The sequence below is a fragment of the Elephas maximus genome, chromosome 1 (genome assembly GCF_024166365.1).
Source record: "Elephas maximus indicus isolate mEleMax1 chromosome 1, mEleMax1 primary haplotype, whole genome shotgun sequence".
NCBI classification, from domain to species: domain Eukaryota; kingdom Metazoa; phylum Chordata; class Mammalia; order Proboscidea; family Elephantidae; genus Elephas; species Elephas maximus.
This window is the reverse complement of record NC_064819.1, coordinates 153,130,376-153,150,470: the sequence shown is the minus strand read 5'-3', so window position 1 is coordinate 153,150,470 and position 20,095 is coordinate 153,130,376. Positions and strand designations below refer to the sequence as shown.

The 20,095-nt window shown below is 42.6% G+C and overlaps 1 protein-coding gene across 4 annotated transcripts in view; it reads right to left on the bottom strand.

Moving 5' to 3' along the window:
* ANKRD6 (ankyrin repeat domain 6) overlaps nt 1-20,095 on the bottom strand; it is a 211,810-nt gene that overhangs the window by 179,385 nt on the left and 12,330 nt on the right. The window contains exon 1 of one of the 4 annotated variants that reach the window (XM_049897271.1): nt 16,064-16,150. The exons of the other annotated variants lie outside the window; for them this stretch is intronic. The gene's annotated coding sequence lies outside the window, so the exon portion shown is untranslated. Of the gene's footprint in view, nt 1-16,063; nt 16,151-20,095 lie in introns of those variants that run through there. 4 annotated transcript variants of the gene reach the window in all.

The window sequence follows — 20,095 nt, the reverse complement described above, 5'->3', positions numbered from 1 at the left end:
GTCACTTTAAACACGACCAGTCAATTATAAGTTCATTGTTAGTGTTTTTCCTTCTTCAAATACCAAGGGAAGAACACGGAATTTAGGATTCAAAAAGAAATACACTGATCATCAAGACGATTTTTGGTACAACATAGTAATAATCAGTTTTTTTAATTATAAACTTTATTTTCTTCAAAATGGTCTTTTCTCCAGGATTTGTTAATAGAAAGAAAGAAAAAAAAAAACTCTGCTATCTAGAGATAAGTCAGGCCTATTACACATTTTGGAGGAGAGAAAAGAAATGATCTAGCACGATCATAATAATTTAATAGAACCCGTAACCCATTGCCGTCAAGTCGATTCCGACTCAGAGCGACCCTACAGGACAGAGTAGAACTGCCCTATAGTTTCCAAGGAGCGCCTGGTGGATTCGAACTGCCAACCTTTTGGTTAGCAGCCGTAGCACTTAACCACTACGCCACCAGAAGACAGCTGTTTGTTTTGTAAACTTTGGAGAACGCATTCCACAAAGTTATTCCTACCTTCCTGGCACTGATGGACTCCTGAAAAAAGTGTGTACTTTAAATTTTAATAATTTTAATTATATATTAGATACCCTGGGACTAAGAGAGCTCATTATTTAAAAGAATCCTTTGATAACCATATATCAGATTTTTTAAATCCCCATTAGCAAACGTTTTTGAAATAAATTTCCCTAGATGTCTCTCAACAGGAAGGTATCTAATTAGCCGTAAGTCCTTCACTGGTTAATAAAGTATTTACTTTTACTTATATTTCAAAGTACAAAATACCTTGGCTTCCACCCAATCAAACGTCCAGATTTTATTTCAGCAGAGCAGCAACAGTGGAAAATGTTTAAAGGCGTCTGATGCTATTTTAAAACAGTGCTTCTGAACAGCGACAACATAGATAGCTTCAGCCATATTAAGTGCTGGAGGTGTGAGATACTTTGATTCTTCAGGTTTGTATTTTTTGTTGTTGTTTTTTTTTTTTTTTTGGTCCCACTTTTTTCCACATTGTATTAAAAACCCAACAGGTGCCTGGGGATTTTGGTATTACTCATTCCTGGTTTTGCAGCTCTTTACTAAGTTTTTGAACAGCAAAAGGAGAAAAACAAAGGCTTCAGTGAACAAGCCATTCACTGGGTATCATGTAGCCCGGGGTAATACATTCCGAAGATTAAAGAAATTATAAACAACTACACAAGCATCCGTTCTTAAAGCACCAGGACTTAGGTTCTTCCTCTCATCATAAGTACTTTGGCTATTAACTTTTACCTTGATTTTTAAAACAGATGGCAATGCCAGGGCCACACTGCTACTTTTAGCTTTAATTTGTTCTCTCTTAGCATCAAGAACCATACTGAGCTCCAACGTAAATCAGTCACATTAGCTAAAGCCCCAGTGCCCACTTCCCTATCGTTATTTCTGCTGGAAAGCAACGGGTTTGGTTTGGTTTTTTGATTTCTCGCTGGGTACAGGGACCTCAGACCAACACTTTCACATGATTTTTTGTTTTTGTTTCAATTTATTAATATATCCCGGATATAGCCAAAATGACTCCCTTCTAAGCACAAGTTTAAGCAAGTAAGATAAGTAGGTCTAAATATTACAGCTTTAGTTTGCCTTAAAACCTGTTGCAGTCCAACTCATAGCGACCCTATACGACAGAGTAGAACTGCCCCCATAGGGTTCGTTAGACTGTACTATGTTTTTTTTTTAATTTAGCTTCAAGTGAACGTTTACAAATCAAGTCAGTCTGTCACATATAAGTTTATATACACCTTACTCCATACTCCCACTTGCTCTCCCCCTAATGAGTCAGCCCTTCCAGTCTCTCCTTTTGTAACAATTTTGCCAGCTTCCAACCCTCTCTACCGTCCCATCCCCCCTCCAGACAGGAGACGCCAACACAGTCTCAAGTGTCCATCTGATACAAATAGCTCACTCTTCATCAGCATCTCTCTCCTACCCACTGTCCAGTCCCTTCCCTGTCTGATGAGTTGTCTTCGGGAATGGTTCCTGTCCTGGGCCAACAGAAGGTTTGGGGACCATGACGGCCGGGATTCCTCTAGTCTCAGCCAGACCATTAAGTATGGTCTTTTTATGAGAATTTGGGGTCTGCATCCCACTGATCTCCTGCTCCCTCAGGAGTTCTCTGTTGTGCTCCCTGTCAGGGCTAGACTGTACTCTTTATGGAAGCAGACTGGTGGGTTTGAATCTCCGACCTTTTGATTAGCAGTTGAGCCCTTAACCACTGTGCCACCAGGGCTCCTTTCACTTTCCTTTAAGGGCAAATAAGTAAAAGTGACACATATGTTTTGTAATTATATAATACATTCCATTGCAAAGATTGCTTTTTTTTTGGAGGGGAAAATAGTTTCACATTAGCCTATTACTAGCAGCTTGAAATAGTTTTAAACTCTTATGATAACATTTATGAAGCCAATAAGACATGCATATTCTTGTCCTTTGTTAATCTTTCTCTGCTCCATACTTCTCAAATTCACACTTCTCTACATGGCTGGATGATTCTGAATAAATCAAATGTGTTTCTTCCCTAATAAATGCATGAACCTAGATGGCTTAATCCTATTTTTATTTGCTCACATAGCAATTATGATACAATTGTTTCCTGTATGGGCTTTTTATCCACACCTCGTACTATGACAACATAACATTTTATACATAAAACCAAAAGCAAACCTGTTGCTGTTGAGTCAATTCCTACTCATAGCCACCCTATAGGGCAGTGCAGAACTGCCCCACAGGGTTTCCAAGGAGCAGCTGGCGGATTCGAACTCTCTACCTTTTGGTTAGCAATTGTAGCACTTAATCACTACACCACCAGGGTTTCCATTTTATACACAGATGTTTGGAAAATGAGAAATAAATTACACGAAGGCATTAAGTGACAGCCTATTTGTATCAAAGATGACTACTTAACCAAAGTTTTGTGTTCCCCTTCCAAAATATATGATTGTTGCTCGGAAACAGTTGCCCAGCTAGGGACACTTCCCAGTCTTCTTGAATCTAGGTGGGGACATATGGCTGGTTCTGGCCAACGGAATATAAGCAAAGTGATGTGCTTCATTTGCTGGCCAAGGTGATTAATCTCGTATACATTTTCCATGCTCTCGTCCCCTTTGAGTGATGTTGGAGGCCACCTATTAAAGATGGTGATATCACACGATGAAATGAGCCTAGAACCCTGAGTCAATTGAGGTAGTGATACCCCGGAAAGCTACCTTACCAGGAGTAACCAATCTGGATTTTGAGCTAAAAATAAACTCTTTTTGGATGAAGCCACAGAGATTTGGGGATGTTTGTTACAGCAGGTTAGCCTACCCTGACAAAATATATTGAGTTGGATGAAAGAGTCAAATCATGATTTACTGAAGGGCTTCTAAGATGAATCCAAATATTAAGAAACCATATGTATAAGAGAACATTGCAAGTTATCTTTTTTTGCCACTTATCCAGCCCATTCATCTGAATTAAAAACCAATCTGAGTGACTGGAGACCCCTCTTTATTAAGTAAATTCTAACTGATAATTAAGATCTTTTGTAACAATACATTCTGCCTTGTTTAGTATCCAATGATTTAGATGAGCTCCCCTAAATGATAAATGTATGATACACTTGGAATACGTGTGAAGCATAAAATGTACATCAGAAGACAATCTTAAAGTTAAACTTGCATCCTCCAAGGCAGAATTTACCAACCTGCAGCCATTCAGGATCACCTTCATGAGTTCTGCCATAGCTGTGTATCTCACGTATTGTAATTTACTTCATATTTTTCTGGACCCTAAGGGAAGACAGTAGATGTGGTGGTTGTAAGGCTGAGTTCTACACAGCGACTTCAGTGCCAGGTCTGCCATACTGGGGACTCCAAGACAGTCCACACTGGGGCTTCCTTTGGCCCTTGAGGTATGGGCTGTGGAGCTGCCAGGATCCAGGTGAGTAGCTAGATGATCTGAGGGAAAAGAACTGCTGAGGCTTATCCCAGGCATGAGCAGAAACAGTCCCTAGAGGCTGGTAGAGGGAAAAGGTCCTCTACGGGACAGAAAGCATCTAAGATACCCAAGTAAAGGAGATCACTATAGGGTGGATAAAACAAACAAACAAACAAAAAACCCACTGCTGTTGAGTCGATTCGGATTCACAGCGACCCTACAGGACAGAGTAGAACTGCCCCACAGGGTTTCCAAGGAGTGGCTGGTGGATTCAAACTGCCGACATTTTGGTTAGCAGCCAAGCTCTTAACCACTGCGCCACCAGGGCTCCATGGAGTAGATAACCAAAAAAAAAAACCCAAACCCACTGCCATCCAGTCAATTTCGACTCATAGCGACCCTACAGGGCAGAGCAGAACTGACTCAGTTTCCAAGGAGCGCCTCATGGATTCAAACAGGCAACCTTTTGGTTAGCAGCCGTAGCACTTAACCACTATGCCACCAGGGTTTCCATGGAGTGGATAGAGCTCTGTAAACAACATTTTCTTGTGCTTACCGACCACTGAGTTAGGGGACCATCTGTGAATATGATGAAAGCTTCCTCTTCAAATGTACATACGAGCATTCATTCAAATACTTTCACACAATTCCAGGGAAATCTTAGAGCATCTGTACCTCACCAATAAACTCCAAGTTAAGAATTCCTATTTTAGTGAGAAATTTTAAATGCTACCCCTCAGACTGCTGTAGGAACTTACTAGTGAATAATGCAGACACTTTCCCATGAACAACAAAACACGGTTATTTCTTGCCTCTCTTTTCCCACGACTGGGGATGAAAAGGAGGGGGAAGTGATATTACTCCTAGGCTTCTCTAACCATCCTACACTGTCCCTAACCTCAGTGCCCTGGTACAGCCCAGCATAGGACACCATCAATGGGGTGTGTGTGTGTGTGTGTGTGTGTGTGTGTGTGTGTGTGTGTGTGTGTGTGTGTGTGTGTGTGTGTGTGTGTGTGTGTGTGTGTGTGTGTGTGTGTGTGTGTGTGTGTGTGTGTGTGTGTGTGTGTGTGTGTGTGTGTGTGTGTGTGTGTGTGTGTGTGTGTGTGTGTGTGTGTGTGTGTGTGTGTGTGTGTGTGTGTGTGTGTTTTACTCCTTTAAACTCTATTTTGCAATAGTTTTAGTCTCACACTGAAGTTCCAAAAACAGTATGGAGAGTTTCTGTGCACACTTTACTGAGGCTCCCCCAGTGGCGATATCTTATACAACCATAGGACAATTATCAAGACAAGGAAATTGACAGCAGTATACTATTAATTAAACTACAGACCTTATTTGGGTTTCACCAGTTCTTCCATGCACTTGCTCTGTGTGCGGGTACAGGTCTATGAATTTTATCACATGTATAGATTCATGTAACCACCATCAGTCAGGGTACAGAACTGTTCACAGATGAGGAGACAGAGACACAGAGAGGTTAAGTAAATTACCAAACGTTTTACTATCAGTAAGTGGCAAAGCCAGGCTTCATATCCAGGCAAACTGGCTCCGAAGCCCATGCCTCTTAACCAGTAGTGGCTGCAGTTTTTACATGGTATGTCTAGGGTACTCAAATGCATCCATATATACCCAATCAAGAAGTCCGATCTCTGGTCTTTGAATCTTTTACACTATCTATGGCATAATGGCATAATGGAAACCCTGGTGGCGTAGTGGTTAAGTGCTACGGCTGCTAACCAAACGGTTGGCAGTTCAAATCCACCAGGTGCTCCTTGGAAACTCTATGGGGCAGTTCTACTCCGTCCTATAGGGTCGCTATGAGTTGGAATCGACTCGACGGCACTGGGTTTTTTATGGCATAATATGGAAACCCTGGTGGCATAGTGGTTAAGCGCTACGACTGCTAACCAAGAGGTCAGCAGTTCGAATCCACCAGGCACTCTTTGGAAACTCCATCAGGCAGTTCCACTGTCCCATAGGGTCACTATGAGTTGGAATCAACTCGACGGCAGTGGGTTTGGTTTTTGGTTTGGGCATGGCATAATATGGAAACCGTGGCGGCGTGGTGGTTAAGGGCTAGGGGCTGCTAACCAAAAGTTCAGCAGTTCAATTCCACCAGGCACTCCTTGGAAACTCTATGAGGCAGTTCTACTCTTGTCCTATCGGGTCGCTATGAGTCGGAATCGACTCGACCGCACTGGGTGTGGTTTTGGTTTTAACGTATCTCACTCACCATTCTACTTAAAATTGTGCTGAATTCAAAATTTCTTGCTGGGACTAAGAGTGTACTTGGCATTTTCTAGCTGAAAAAACAAGTTTAAAAACTGACATGACACATGTTATCCCAAGAAAAGAGGAATAGCTTTCAGTTTTAGAAAAAATCTGAACTGAAATTTTCCAAGTTGATTATTTGTTATTTGGTTTATTTTTCACCCTTAGTAATAAGTAAATCCAAATCACTACCATACAAGTATGTAAGATAGATTTATCTCATGTCATTATATTTTTACCTCTCATTAAGCAGGTATTTTAGTTGCTAGAACATTCAAATAGCTCCACTATGTAAACAAAGTATATCTTTAAAAGTACATTTGACTAATACTGAATTTTCATGTATAATTTTTAAACCTTTTAACTGATCTATTTATTTTTCTGATTATAAACTTAACATATTTCACTGCAAAAAAAAAAAAACTTAAAAGTTCCCATAAAGATGCAGGGTGAGAAAAACCCAGTACTCCAAAAACTCACACCTAGAGACAATTTCTTTGTATATCAAATGCCCACAGGATTTTTTTAGAATAAAATGTAGACTTTTTTTTAAATTGAAAACCCTAATTCACTGAATATATGAATTTTCTGTCCTTTGGATTCAAGTTTTAAAACAAAATGTACTTTCAGTTTATATTCTAGAATGTGAACACACACATACAGTCTTAAAAAAAAGCCCACTGCAGTCAATTCCGACTCACAGTGTACTTTCAGTTTATATTCTAGAATGTGAATACACACATACAGTCTTAAAAAACACTAAATAATAAGCTACTAATGTTGATAAGGAAATCCTGGTGGCATAGTGGTTAAGAGCTATGTCTGCTAACCAAGAGGTTGGCAGTTTGAATCCACCAGGTGTTCCTTGGAAACTCTATGAGGCAGTTCTACTCTGTCCCAGAGGGTCACTATGAGCCGGCATAGACTCGAGGGCAGTGGGTTTGGGGTTTTTTTGGTCAATATTGATAATGGAGTCCGAGTGTTACAAATGGTTAAGCCAAAAGGTTGGTGGTTCGAACCCACCCAGGGGTGCCTCAAAAGACAGCCTGGTGATCTACTTTCAAAAGGTCACAGCCTTGAAAACCCTATGGAGCAGTTCTACTCTGCACACATGGGGTTGCCATGAGTCGGAACTGACTCAATGACAACTAACAACACCAACAGCAATGTTGATAACAAAAGAAAATCATTGGGTTAACAATCTCACTGATCTTTTATCTACTTAACATATGTAAGAAAATCAGCCTGATTATTTTGTACCCATTTTAGAAACATTTCTCTAAACGTATGCCCTTTACAAAAACAAAAACAAAAAATGGCCTTGCTGGTCCCTGTTTATTCATAAAAAAAAGAAACGTTGCTTTTTCTACCAGGTGGGCATCAAGTATCAAGTAGAAAAAGGGAACAATTAGTTAAGAAGAATCAAAATAGTATTGCCCTCTCCCACCACACACACATATACCCAAATTTTATAGAGGAAAACTTATTTCAACACTAGGAAACAAAAGAGACAAAAAAATTGTTATCCAGCAATTCCACCCAGCGCCGTCGAGTCGATTCCGACTCATAGCGACCCTATAGGACAGGGTAGAACTGCCCCACAAAGTTTCCAAGGAGCACCTGGCGGATTCGAACTGCCGACCCTTTGGTTAGCAGCCGTAGAATATATGTGTTAATTTGGAAGCATCACCTACTGTTCTGTATTGGCTTCCCAAAGAGAAATGACTGAAGAAAGTAATGCAATCAGTGTATTCTGACAAACTGTTAAAATATTACGCAGGTATATATAATGTATGCTTAGGGTCTGGGCAATGGACAGGACAAGTGAGGCCAGTCTGTGTTTCCTAAAAGGCACCGTTACAGCCATCAGTGACATGTTATTCAAGTCAGCTTTTCCTCGGAGGCTCAACAACACTGTGTATTGGTGTTTCTTAAGTTTAGATATTAAGACAGCTTCATATGAAAAGATGATCTGTCTCTGTGCTATAAATATATGCACAAATTAAATCCTACTTGAAACATTTTCAGGCCTGAAAAGGTCATCTCGTGGTCTCCCCCCCAAGCCAGGACATATGTTGGCAAATGAAAGTGGGCATCCAAAGGCAGTCTGAAAAATCAAAACATGCCACAGTAGTATACCGGAGCAGGCATTTGAGAAACGGTAATCATTTTATAATATGAACTCACCAAGAGTAATTTATTTGCTAAGAAGCATTGGTTGTTCTAAAATAGGGGCAATGATATGTGCAATGATATGTAACTATTACTGGACATTTATTAAAAAAAAAAAATGTTGCTATGGAGTCGATTTCAACCCATAGAAAACTTAGAAGACAGAACAGAACTGCGCCATAGGGTTTCCAAGGAGATGCTGATGAACTTGAACTGCCGACCTTGTGCTTAGCATCCGTAGCACTTAACCGCTGCATCACCAGAGCTCCATTTATTTAGTACTATTTAAAATTACTTATTACTATATAAAATTCAAAGGAGCCCTGGCGGTATAACAGTTAAGCGCTTGACTGATAACCGAAAAGCTGACAGTTCAAAACTGGTGGCTCCATTTTCATGAACAGATACATGCACACCCATGTTCACTGCAGCACTGTTTACAATGGCAAAAAAATGGAAGCAACCAAAGTGCCCATCAACGGATGAATGGATAAGTAAATTATGGTATACTCACACAATGGTATACTACACATCAATAAAGAACAGTGATGAATCTGTGAAACATTTCATAACATGGAGGAATCTGGAAGGCATTATGCTGAGTGAAATTAGTCAGCTGCAAAAGAACAAATATTGTATAAGACCACTATTATAAGAACTCGAGAAATAGTTTAAACAGAGAAGAAAACATTTTTTGATGGTTACGAGAGGGGGGAGGGAGGGAGGCAGGAAGAGGGGTTTTCACTAACTAGATAGTAGATAAGAACTATTTTAGGTGAAGGGAAAGACAACACACAATACGGGAGAGGTCAGCACAACTGGACTAAACCAAAAGCAAAGAAGTTTCCTGAATAAACTGAAAGCTTCAAAGGCCAGTGTACCAGGGGCAGGGGTTTGGGGACCATGGTTTCAAGGGACATCTAAGTCAACTGGCATAATAAAATCTATTAAGAAAACATTCTGCATCCCACTTTGGAGAGTGGCATCTGGGGTCTTAAACGCTAGCAAGAGGCCATCTATGAGGCATCAATTGGTCTCAAAAACGTGGAGCAAAGGAGAATGAAGAACACCAAAGACACAAGGTAATTATGAGCCCAAGAGACAGAAAGGGCCACATAAACCAGAGACTACATCAGCCTGAGACCAGAAGAACTAGATGGTGCCTGATAACTGCCCTGACAGGGAACACAACAGAGAACCCCTGAGGCAACAGGAGAGCAGTGGGATGCGGACCCCAAATTCTCATAAAAAGACCAGACTTAATGGTCTGACTGAGACTAAAAGCACCCCAGTGGTCATGGTCCCCAGACCTTCTGTTAGCCCAAGACAGGAACCATGCCCAAAGCCAACTCTTCAGACAGGGATTGGACTAGAGTATGGGATAGAAAATAACACTGTTTGAAGAATGGGCTTCTTGGATCAAGTAGACACACGAGACTATGTTGGCATCTCCTCTCTGGAGGGGAGATGAGAGGGTAGAGAGGGTCAGAAGACGGCAGAATGGACACGAAAAGAGAGCAGAGGGAAAGAGTATGCTGTCTCATTAGGCGGAGAGCAATTAGGAGTATATGGAAAGGTCTTTATAAATTTTTGTATGAGAGACTGACTTGTAAACTTTCACTTAAAGCACAATGAAAATAAAAATTAAAAAAAAATCTAAGGCACTATCAATTGTAAGATGCACAAGTGGCTCATGCAGAGATAATGAAAGAAAAAAAATCTGCCAATTAAACTCTGATGCAATGCTTTCTTGTAACCTGGAATTTTTATTTTACACTTGTTGAAAAAAAGTAGTAGATACATGAATACAATGCTTTTCATATATCACTCTTATAGACTCAAAAAAAAAAAAGGAAAACAGAATGAAAATAAATTAAGGTATTCCAAACCTTAAAAAAAAAAAAAAAAACTGGTGGCTCCATGGGAAAAAGACCTGGTGATCTGCTTCCATAAAGGTTACAGCCAGGAAAACCCTATTCACTCTGTCACATGGAGTTGTCATGAATTGGAATTGACTTGACAGCACCCAACAGCAACAATATTCATAAAACGACTACCGTTTCTTGACAATCTATTATATACCAGGCCCTTAATAGATGCTTTCATGTACATTATCTATTAGCTTAATCCTCTTAATGTCCCTGCAAGACAGGCATTAACCAATCTACTGTATTTAGATGAGAAATCCAAGATTTAGCCCACTCCTGGACTAATGAATAATAACTACCACAGCCTCCACCAGACTGAGTACAGCACAACTAGATGGTGCCCAGCTACCACCACCAACTGATTTGACAGCGATCACAATACAGGGCCCCAAACAGAGCCAGAGAAAAATGCAGAACAAAATTCTAACTCACAAAAAACAACCAGACTTACTGATCTGACAGAGACTGGAGAAACCCCAAGAACATGGCCCCTGGACACCCTTTCAACTCAGTACTGAAGTCACTCCTGAGGTTCACCCTTCAGCAAAAGAATAGACAGGCCTATAAAACAAACAATAACACATGTAGTTCAACCATGTATACGAGACTAAGTGGGCACACCAGCCCAGGGGCAAAGACAAGAAGGCAGGGGGCAGGGTGGGACAGGGAAGCTGGATGAATGGAAATAGGGAACCCAAGGTCGAGAAGAGGAGAGTGCTGACACGTCACGGGGTTGATAATCAATGTCACAAAACAGTATGTGCATTAATAGTTTAATGAGAAATCTGCTGTATAAACTTTCACCTAAAGCACACACACACACACACAAAAAAAATTAGCCCACCCCTCAGAGAAGCTTAACCTGAAAAGGAAGGATGCTCCAGGCAAACCCCTTAGTTAGTAACTGCCCTCTCCCCAGAAGGAGGCTTTACCTTACACCCAGAGCTCCCGGATTGCTGCAGTGTGCCACACAGGGGCAACTTAGGGTATCTGACATTTTCAAAAGAAACACAGTGAACTCAAGATCTTGGGACGCTGCTGGCCCCACCAGCTAGAGGTAGTTCACAGTTTCAACCTTAGATCATGTTCCCTTCCTATCAATAACTTTATATCTTTGCAAAGCTGGGCTTTCAGTGGTTGTTCTGATAAAAACTAAGTGTACAGGAAAATCAATGTGAAACAGGAAATGAGAATGGCTATGTTAAATCTGCTTCCAAGAGCAGTCATGCAGTGCCCAACAGGCACACGTATCTCATGAGTAATTGCGATTACTTAGGAATGATAGAGAAATATCATTTTGTTTCTCTAAATTTGTATATCATTTTTTCAAATGGCTTCTGAGTTGGTAGACAAATACTTATTAAGTTGTGTGGATGTAACTATTATTAACGAATAAATTTAGGGCCACGGTAAAAAAAAATTACTGAGATCCTATGGGCTCCAGGAACCAATAAAGTTTGTAATTTTTGCCTTAACCAAGAATCAAAACCAGAGAATAGGGCTGTGCAAATTCACCTAGGCAAGCTGTGTGACCCTACAGAAATAAAACAAAGACAATAACACAAGCATAATAACCAGGAAAAGAAGAATTTGCATTAAAACAGGTTTTAAAGGTCACAGTCTGCTTAATCCCTCAAATCCCATACAATGCCCCCTGGACAATTTGTATTAAAAAAAACTTCAGAAACACGTGCATGCAAATTACTGTTTTTGCAATTCCTAAGGACTCTAGCAAAGCTTTTAAAATTACAGCCTCCAAGCTACCTTGGAAGACACCAGGCCTCCCCTGCTCAGACAGAACACACCCTTGGAGTTCTGTGCCAGGGAAGCCTAGGAGAGAAGCTTTGAAAAGAGACTATGCTTAGGGGATCACAGTACTTTGAGACTCGGCTTCTTTTGTGGTTTACATCTTACTGTCAATACTCCGCTTTTAAGTTCAATAAGAATGCTCCAGGTTACTGTAAAAATGTTTGTTTGAAAATTTCTTTTCTATGGTGCTTTTTCACATATCATGTGTGAAAAGTAAGGGAAAAATTAACACGAAATTCAGAATAGTGGTTCCTTAGGGGCAAGGGGTCAGTCTGTCACACTGTGGTGGCTTGTGTGTTGCTGTGATGCTGGAAGCTATGTCACTGGTATTTCAAATACCAGCAGGGTCACCCACAGTGACAGGCTTCAACTGAGCTTCTGGAGTAAGGCTAGGAAGGACTCAGCAGCCTATTTCTGAAAAAATTGGCTGCTGAAAACCTTATGAATAGCAGCAGAACACCGACTGATAATAGTGCCAGAAGATGAGCCCTTCAGGTTGGAAGGCACTTAAAAGACGACTGGGAGAGAACTGCCTCCTCAAAGTAGAATTGGCCTGAATGATGTGGATGCAGTCAAGCTTTCAGGACCTTAATTTGCTGATGTGGCACGACTCAAAATAAGAAGAAACAGCTGCAGACATTTGTTAATAATTAGAACGTGGCATGTATGAATGGCAAAGAATATTGAATATACATACCATGGGCTGCCAAAAGAATGAACAAATCTGTCTTGAAAGAAGTACAGCCAGAATGCTCCTTAGAAGTGAGAATGGCCAGACTTCGCCTCACATACTTTGAACATTTATCAGGAGGGAACAGTCCCTGGAGAAGGACATCATCCTTGGTAAGGCAGAGGGGTCAGCAAAAAAGAAGAAGTCCCTCAACAAGATGGATTGACATAGTGGCTACAACAATGGGCTCAAACATAACAACAGAGGATGGTGCAGGACCAGACAGCATTTCCTTCTGTTGTATGTAAGGTCACTATGAGTTGGAACTGACTCAACGGCACCTAACAACAACAGGGACGAGGGGAGAAGTGAGTGGAATGACATGGGGAGGGGTACACAGGGGCTCCAAGGTCCAGGTGATGCTCTAGTTCTTCATTTGGGTGTTGGGTACTTGAGTATGTGTTGTATTTTCATTCTTTAAAATGTACCTGTAAGTTTTATATATACGGGCTTTTTTTTAATACATATAAGGGAAATCCTGGTGGCGTAGTGGTTAAGTGCTAGGGCTGCAAACCAAAAGATCGGCAGTTCGAATCTGCCAGGCGCTCCTTGGAAACTCTATGGGGCGGTTCTACTCTGTCCTACACGGTCGCTATGAGTCGGAATCGACGCGACGGCAGTGGGTTTATACATATAAGGAGCCCCAGTGGCAGAGTGGTTAAGCGCTTGGCTGCTAACCAGAAGGGTGGTGTTTCGCACATACCAGCAGCTCTGCAGGAGAATGATGTCTGCTTCTCTAAAGATTTACAGCATTGGAGGCCCTATGGGACAGTTCTACTCTGTCCTATAGGGTTGCTGTCAGTCTGAATCAATTTGATGACAAAGAGTTCGGTTTTTTATACGTATGATAGATTTCGCAGTGGCAGCACCAGAACTTCTACATGGGAAGGCCTTGACAATTGGAGGAGTCCCCGGATGGTATACGCTATTTGGCTGCTAACCTTAAGATTGGAGGTTCAAGTTTACTCAGAGGTGTCACGGAAGAAAGAGCTGGTGATCTACTTCCCAAAAATCAGCCACTGAAAACCCTGTGGAGCACAGGTCTGCTCTGACACACATGGGCTCCCGTGAGCCTGAATCAACTCTACAGCAGCTGATGTTCTGGGCGGAGCTGGAAGTGTGCCTTCTCTCTAAACTGAGCTGGATCTCCAGCACTGTGTTATTACTTGGAGTATATGCCTACCTGGAGAGACTCGGGAGAGGCTGGTGGAGTTAAGGTAGAGGCATTTTGGCGCCACCACAGACAAAGAAGGAGTTCACAAATTAGCATTTCTTTATTGTCTTTGGTTTACACCTGTTAACACTGTGCAGCAGTTGTTTCTGGTCTCTTCATTCTTCTTTCACCTTCCCTGCCCCACTTACCATACAGATGGCATAAAACTCCCCTGACTTTAATTTGTATTCCTAGTTTAAAGAATTTTATTTACAATGTGCCAATCACTTAATCACCTGGTGGAAACCCCGGTGGTGCAGTGGTTAAGTACCACGGCTGCTAACCAAGAGGTCGGCAGTTAGAATCCGCCAGGCGCTCCCTGGAAACTCTATGGGGCAGATCTATTCTGTCCTATAGGGTCACAACAGGTTTTTCGGTTTTTTTTTTCCAAGCACCTGGTAGGAATGATAGAAGGAAGTTAAACACAGCCTGTACCCACTACAAGGGGAAATAACAATGTTGCTCTTGCTACTGCTATTTGAAGGATGGGGGACTCCTTTTCCATGTCAATCAGTTCACCATGGCACCACCTGGATCCCAAGTGTACTTGTCTTCATTGCCCAGTTCTTTCCACTTACACTGGCCTGATAAATATTACCTACACATGAATGAAGGAGCCACGGTGGCATAATGGTTAAGCGCTCAGCTACTAACCAAAAAGGTTCACTGTTTGAACCCACCATCAGCTCCACAGTAGAAAAGACCTGGCGTTCTGCTCCTTTAAAGATTAAAGTAGTTCTACTAAATAGAGCAACTATGAATAGGAAATCAACTCAGTAGCAGCAACAACTAAATGAATGAGTATGCTGGCAGCAGGTTCACAAAAACAACACTTAATACTCATGAGTACTATGCCAAGTATTTTACTTGCATCGTTTAATTTTCACAGCAAAACTACGAGGTTAAGTATAATACCTCCAGTTTACAGTTTCAGCATAGCTTCCCGCTAATATGGACTAGAAAGAAAGGCTTGGTGATCTATTTCCAAAAATGAGCCAACAAATTCTGTAGATCACAAGGATTGCACGACATTTCATTCCATGGTGCATGGGGTTGCCATGGGTTGGGGCAACTCGAAGGCAGCTAGCAACAATTATGAAAATTAAGGTTTAAAGAAATAGGTTTTCCCAAGTCAAACAACTAACAAATGGTGGCCTCAAGACTCAATCCTATGACGACCCTAAAGCCACTCTCTACACCTTAAGCCAGTTCACTCTGCTTCAGGGAAAACATTCTTGATCACTTTAAGGAAACTCAAGTCCTTCTTGGTTCACAAATCATGCCCCACTTCTTCTCCAAGCCCCAAATCTACCAGAACCACAAATACCCAAGTGTCGGTAAACTGATGTTCAAACCCAAACCAGACAAAGTGCTTGCTTGCTAACTCTTCACAGAGCTTAATTCCAGCACGAGCAGAGCTGGGGCTCCCGCAGCGTGTCAATAATGCCCCCCCGGGCTGGAGAACAGCCCTCGTGCGCCGGCGTCGGTACCTCAAAGCGGTGTGGGATGGCGGGGGACCCGCTGCCGGCGCGCCCAGCCGGGTCACTCTGGGACCGCCCAGGGCAGCGGGGACCGCCGGCCGCCCAGGCTGGGAGACATACCTGGTGCCACCATCGCCCGCCCCCTCCCGCACTTTCTCCAAACTCTTTGAAGCTCCTGGGGAAAGGATGGGGAACAAGCAAAGATGAAAAGTTCTCTAAGCCCTCCTCCAAGTTCCATTCCAGACAGACAACTGAGGCAAAGCTCAAAGGGAAGTGCCCTCCGACAGACCTTCCCGCCCGGACTTTCCCGGAGGCCGCAGCAGAGGGGGCGACGCGCTCCGGCTGGCTCCTCTCCCCGCCAGCAGAGGTCTGCGGGCACCCAGGGAGCAGCGTTCCCTATCCCCGACATCGCCTCCCCAGACGAGAAGCCTCCCGAAGTGGGGCGCGCTGGCCCTCGCATTAGGGGAGTCTCGAAAGGACCCGCCGAGATCGCACGGTACCTTTCTCTCCCGTGTCGGGCGTCCGCGCCGCAGGGACCAATGCTGGCGACCGGGCAGGGGACGAGAGGAAACGATGGGGACAAGCTCCCGCTGGCTCCGGCGGGCCCTGGGCCTCGGCGCCGCCCCGCGCCGCCGCCTCCCGCCGCCCGCTCGCCTGGCCGCGCGCCGCGCTCCCGCAGGTTACCGGTGGAGCCCGCCGCGCCCGCCGCCCTCAGGGCCCTCCGCCCTGCGCTCCGCCCTTCCCCTCCTGCCGCCCTGAAGGTGGGGTCACAGCGCCCCGCAGCGGCCGGCCCGGGGCACAGCGGCGGGAGCGATCAACGCCCCATCCCAAGCAGGGCTTCAGTAGGAGGTGGTCTCCCGTGGGGCCTGGAGCTGGCCTAAGTCTGGAGCCCACTCCGACTCGGCGCCAGTGCCCTTTTGGCTCCCAAGCGGCCTCCTTCCGAGGACTGGGAGGAAAGGGGGATGTATTGGGGTGAGGTTGTCAGGTTTACTGGAGGTAGAGATAAATCGGGAGGAGAAACATCAAGTCCTCAACTCATAGACAAGTGGTTATTTCAGAATAGCCATAATTCACTCAATCGGGGCCGCTTAGTAGAAGCTAAACAACAGTGATGAATGATCCAGATTCATTAGGACAGCTGGAGAGGGGAAAAGAAGCCTTTATTCTAAACAGCTTGTCTGTGAGCAGCATCACAAAACCATCCATATGGATCCAGCAAAAGCTTGGAGCCTACACATTTTACATGGCATTTTCAGTCTGTTTTCGTTCACAGGTAGTTTTTCAATAACTAGAATAGTGCCACGCCTCTGTCAGTTTGTTCTACTGTGGTGCATCATGCGTTGCTGTGATGCTGGACAGGATGCCACCAGTATTCAAACGCCAGCAGGGTCACCCATGGCCGACAGGTTTCAGCTGAGCTTCCAGACTAAGACAGACCAGGAAGAAGGACCTGGTGGTCTAATTCGGAAAAGAATTAGCCAGTGAAAACCTTATGAATAGCAGCAGAGCACTGACTGATATAGTGCCGAAAGATGAGCCCTTCAGATTTGGAAGGCACTCAAAGTACACATGGGGAAGAGCTGCCTCCTCAAAGTAGAGTTGATGTTCATGACGTGGATGGAATCAAGCTTTCAGAACCTTCATCTGCTGATCCAGAAGGACTCAAAATGAGAAGAAACAGCTGCAAACGTCCATTAATAATGGGGACGTGGAATGTCCAAAGTACGAATTTAGGAAAATTGGAAATCGTCAAAAATGAAATGGAACACATAAACATTGAAATCCTAGGCATTAGTGAACTGAAATGGACCAGCACTGACCATTCTGAATCAGACAATCATATGATCTGCTATCCCGGGAATGACATATTGAAGTGGATGGCATTGCATTCATAGTTAAGAAGAACATTTCAAGATATATCATGAAATACAACGCTGTTAGTGATAGGATAATATCTATACGCCTACAAGGAAGACCAATTAATATGACCATTATTCAAATTTACATACCAATCACTAAGGCCAAAGATGAAGAAAATGAAGATTTTTACTAAATTCTGCAGTCTGAAATTGATCAAACATGCGATCAAGATGCATTGATAATTACTGGTGACTGGAATTTGACAGTTGGAAACAAAGAAGGACCAGTAGTTGGAAAATATGACCTTGATGATAGAAATGACACTAGAAGTTGCATGATAGACTTTTGCAAGACCAATGACTTATTCATTGCAGACACCTTTTTTTATATAATGTGAATGGCAACTAAACACAGGGACCTCGCTGGATGGAAGACACAGGAATCAAATTGACTACATCTGTGGAAAGAGACAATGGAAAATCTCACTATCATCAGTCAGAACAATGCCAAGGGCCGACTTTGGAACAGACCATCACTTGCTCATATGCAAGTTCAAGTTGAAGCTGAAGAAAATTAGAACAAGGCCACGAGTCAAAGAGCAACCTTGACTTTATCCCACCTGAATTTAAAGAAGATCTCAAGAGTAGATTTAACACATTGAACACTAATAACCAAAGACTAGACGAGTTGTGGAATGACATCAAGGGCATCATACATGAAAAAAGCAAGAGGTCATTAAAAAGACAGGAAAGAAAGAAAAGACCACAACGGATGTCATAAGAGTCTCTGAAGCTTGCTGTTGAACATAGAATAGCTAAAGCAAATGGAAGAAATGATAAACAGATTTCCAAGGGTAGCTCGAGGAGACAAAGTATTATAATGAAACATGCAAAGACCTGGAGTTGGAAAACCATAAGGGAAGAACATGCTCAGCATTTATCAAGCTGAAAGAACTGAAGAGAAAATTAAAGCCTGAAGTTGCAATATTGAAGGATTCTATGGGGAAAATATTGAAGGACGCAGGAAACATCAAAACAAGATAGAAGGAATACACAGAATCACAAAAAGAATTAGTTGGCATCAACCATTTCGGGAGGTAAGATATGATCAAGAACCAATGGTACTGAAGGAAGAAGTCCAAGTTGCACTGAAGGCATTGTCAAAAAACAAGGCTGCAGGAATTGACGGAATACCAATTGAGATGTTTCAATAAACAGATGCAGCACTGGAAGTGCTCACTCATCTATGCCAAGAAATTTGGAAGACAGCTACTTGGCCAACCATCTGGAAGAGATCCATATTTGTGCCCATTCCAAAGAAAGGTGATGCAACAGAATGCAGAAATTATTGAACAATATCATTAATATCACACACAAGTAAAAACTTGTTGAAGATCATTCAAAATCAGTACATTGCATCAGTACTTTGACAAGGAACTCCATGATATTCAAGACAGATACAGAAGAGGACACAGAACAAGGTATATCATTGCTGATGTCAGATGGGCCTTGGCTGAAAGCAGAGAATACCAGAAAGATGTTTCCCCGTATTTTATTGACTATGCAAAGGCATTTGACTGTGTGGATCATAACAAATTATGGATAATATTGTAAAGAATGGGAATTCTGGAACACTTAATTGTGATCATGTGCAACCTGTGCATAGATCAAGAGGCAGTCATTCGAACAAAATAAGGGGATACTTAGTGGTTTAAAATCAGGAAAGGGGTGTGTCAGGGTTGTATTCTTTCACCATATTATTCAATCTGTATGGTGAGCAAATAATACGAGAAGCTGGACTGCATGAAGAACAGGGCATCAGGATCGGAGGAAGACTTATTAACAACCTGTGTTGTACAGATGACACGACCCTGCTTGCTGAAAGTGAAGAGGACTTGAAGCACTTACTGATGAAGATCAAAGACTACTGCCTTCATTATGGATTGCACCTCGACATAAAGAAAACAAAAATCCTCACAACTGGACCAATGAGCAACATCATGATAAATGTAGAAAAGATTGAAGTCGTCAAGGATTTCATTTTACTTGCATCCACAATCAATGCCCATGGAAGCAGCAGTCAAGAAATCAAAGGACATATTGCAGTGGGCAAATCTGCTGCAAAAGACCTATTTAAAGTGTTAAAAAGCAAAGATGTTACTTTGAAAACTACGGTGTGCCTGACCGAAGCCATGGTGTTTTCTATTGCCTCATATGCATAGGGAAGCTGGACAATGAATAAGGAAGACCAAGAAAGAGTTGATGCCTCTGAATTATGGTGTTGGCAAAGAATATTGAATATACCATGGACTGCCAGAAGAACATATCTGTTTTGGAAGAAATACAGCCAGAATGATCCTTAGAAGCAAGGATGGCAAGACTTCATCTCACATACTTTGGACATGTTATTAGGAGGGACCAGTCCCTGAAGAAGGACATCATGCTTGGTAAAATAGAGTGCAGTGAAAAAATGGAAGACCCTGGATGAGATGGATTGATACAGTGGCTTCAACAATGGGCTCGAGCATAACAACGATTGTGAAGATGGTGCAGAACCAGGCAGTGTTTCGTTCTTTTCTACATGGGGTCACTGTGAGTTGGAACCCACTGGACGGCACCTAACAACAACAAGAAGTATAGTGCCCTGAACATAGTAAGTACTCAATAAATTAT